Here is a 3,562-nt window from a genome sequence, read left to right on the forward strand (position 1 = left end):
GAAAGGGTTTATTTCTATTCTGCTTACAGGTAACTATGTCTGAGAGAAGTAAAGGCAGGAACTCATCAGGCAGGAACCTGGAAGAGGGAACTGAAGCGAAGGCTGTGGAGGAAAGTTACTTATTGGCTTGTTTTCTTATAGTATAGCACCCAGGACCACCAGCTCAGGGATGGCACCACCTACAATAGGCTGGGCTCTCTCCCATCGGTCACTAAGAAAATGTCCTAAGGCTTGCCACATCTTGATATTATTGAGGGCTTCCTGTGCCCCCAACCTACCACAGGGTTTCTCTGTGTAGCCCTGGCTGTCCTGGAACTCATGTGGTAGACCAGGCTGGCCTTAAACTCAGAGATATACCTACTTCTGCCTCCCGAGTGCTGGGATTAAAGGTGTGTGCCTCCACTGCCCAGCTTGGAGGCATTTTTTTTTTTTTTTTAATTGAGGTTCCGTACTCTGGATGACTCTATCTTGTGTCAGGTTGACATAAAACCATCCAGCACAGGGGCTGAAGGTTTGTGTGACAATGCAGGCTGTTTCACATTCACTCCATGACAAAGGCATTTCCCACTTTATAATAATGAAAGCAACCATAGCCATGACAATGACAGTCAGGAAGCTTTGTGCTTCCATGGGTTCTAGGCACTGGCATTTGTAGAACCCTGTTGGTAAGGTTGAAGTCTCATATATCCAGATACCCAGCTGAGCTTGGTCTATTATAACAGATACCCTTTCTCATCAGGGTTCTCTCTTCACCTAATCTGGGGAACCCCAGATCTTGTAAGAAGTGTCACATAGGCCTCAGGGAAGATTACAAGCCTGATAGAACCTGTTCAGCAAGCACTTGGGGATTACATCCCCCCCATGCTAAGAAGATCCTAGCCTTCAGCAAATGACCTTTAATCATACCCTGAAGTTCTTCCCCCATCCTTAGGATAATTAAGTACTGTGTTCTCCTTCTTATGATAGGATCCTGTGCTCCTGTATGTAAATGAGGAATTGTACCACTGCATGTACATAAAGTATCCTTGCACTCCTAGCCCCATCGAATCAGACACATTCACCCTCGAACCCCTCCCCACTGTCTTACTCGCTTGTGCTTGCACCATTTCCTCCACCATAACTGTCTTGAGACTCATTTATTCTGGGGAAGAACTGCCACTGGACAGCTGGGGCTTGGCTGCTGGCCAAGGCAGTCAAGGCAATGATGGCAGAGATGTCTTGGCAGCCACTGAAGCCTGCCCCATCACCACTAGCTCACCGCTGACTCTGGTGAAGCACCACCATGCCTGCGTCTCACCGGACCTGCCTACCTGCTGGTCCACTTCTGCTGCACTTAGCACAGCAGCTTAACCAAGGAGCTGTAACACTGTAGTATCATCATGGGCTTGTGGAGCTCCTGCCCTCTGATATCTGCCATTTCATTCTAAAAAAGCTAAACTGTAACACCCAGTGGAAAACTGTTTCTACACCCTGGCCTAGCACATGGACCTTGCCCTGAAGTGCTCTAGCCATTCCTGAGAGAAACAGGACCTTTGATCTTGAGATTTGTCTGTTCTCATCTGGAAGCAAGCAGCACCTGGACCTGCCCACCAGAAGCAGAACCCAGGGTATCACAGGCTGCCAGCCACTAAACAACAGGCATTTATTAGGTAGGAAGTGAACACAGGGTGCGTCAGTGGCCTTATGGCTTGGAGTCTAAAATTCTGTAACAGTTGGTTTTTACAGAACACACCAACTTAACACATGGTGTATTAAAATCTTTTCACTTTAAACTGTGGTAGTTTTAAGGATGGAAGCCTCACTGATACTGTGGGTGCCTAACAAAATGCTGTTTCCAAGCTATCCCTGAGCCCATGATGAACATCTACGGGCCTCAGAAAGATACAACTGCATTACAACTTCCCCGAGACCCTCATTGGAAACCCAGGATTCCTAAAGGCCGTGTGTTGATGTTCTCAAAATGACCAAGAAGCTGATCAACTTAGCTTTCACCAGGCCCAGATCCAGCCCACCTGATTCCAGCTTGTATGGTGTCTGTCCTATTTTCATTCTCTTTCAGCTCTCAGTCAGCTCAAGTCCCAGCTATGTGGGACATGGTACCTGGTAAACAGGTAAGAAAGGACACTTTAACCAGAGCTTTCTATAGTTCTCACGCTAACTGTATAGCAACAGCAGGAGCCATGATGGTACAATTCAGTGGAAGAGCATTTGCCAGGTAGGGATGAGGTCCCAGAGCGGCGGTTCTCAACCTTCCTAATGCTGCGACCTATTAATACATTCCCTCATGTTATGTTGACCCCCAACTATAAAATTATTTTCTTTGCTCCTCCATAACTGTAATTTTGTTACTGTTGTAAATATCTGATATATAGGATATCTGACATATGACCCCTGTGAAAGGGGCATTTGACCTTCAAAGGGGCCATTACCCTCAGATTAAGAACCACTGCCCTAGATCCAAGAATAAAGTGCAAACAGTCTAAAGGCTATAAACAAAGATATAAGATCCAACAATCCTTTCTTAGCAAAGACAACAAGAATGAATCAAACCATTACAGAGGAGACTTTGTTTATTGAACACGTATTTACTAAGCCCTTGCTTGCTATATGCCAGGTGCTAAGTTAGGTGCTGGTAATACGTTGCATTGATGGAAAACGTACAAAATCCCTGTCTTCGTTGTACTTAACAGTCTACACATCACAGGCTACAAGACAATGAACATAATAAATAAGGAAATGACATCGTAAGTTAGCAGGTAAATACAATAAAACAGAGCCATAGTGGGAAGGAACGGCAGTTCTTTCTGGAAACTTTCTGGAACAATTAAAGGGAAAGTATCAGCTTCTTTCTTGGCAAGTGTGAAGAAGATGAAGTAAAACACTCCCAGGTCTGTGATGCGTGTGGGATTCTAGCAAGATATTAAAGAGATTTGAAAGACAGGGAGATAGAAGTGAAAAGTAGAACAGCTAACTTTCATAAAGTAGGTGCTTTACACAGAGTTCTGGAGGAAGTGGCGCCTGCTCCCTGCAGCAGTAGAACATCGCACAGTTCTAGCAAATCCCACAACCCAGCTGCACTACCAAACAGTTGCTCTCAAGGGTCAAGGTGGCTAAAGAGAGGCTGGCAGTGGCAGACAATGTGGAAGAACTCTAACAGCTTTGAGATCTTTTTATTTCCAATCTCTTTTAAGGGTGGGCGTGCTGTTGTTGTTGTTGTTGATGATGATGATGATGACGAGCAGTTAAAGGGACACTGATAAAAGGGGGCTGTCTGCACTTCCAACCACACCTCCCTCTCAAACTGCACAAGCCTACTGTAGACCACCAGGCTTCTGTCTTCCCACACAGCTAGCAGAAGCTAGTGTTCCATTACCAGGAAGATCTCTGTCCTTTGATTTAACTTCAAAATTTTAATGCCAGAAAAACAACCCAAACTACATGGCAAGTTCTTATTCTCTGTCTAATTAGGTTCTCCAAGAGGTAAAAATTGAGAATAAATGCTGGTGGCATCTTCAACGAGAAAGCCATTGTTTCAGCAATGACTTTCAGAAAGTCTAGGTTG

The sequence above is a fragment of the Acomys russatus genome, chromosome 1 (genome assembly GCF_903995435.1).
Source record: "Acomys russatus chromosome 1, mAcoRus1.1, whole genome shotgun sequence".
Lineage (NCBI taxonomy): Eukaryota > Metazoa > Chordata > Mammalia > Rodentia > Muridae > Acomys > Acomys russatus.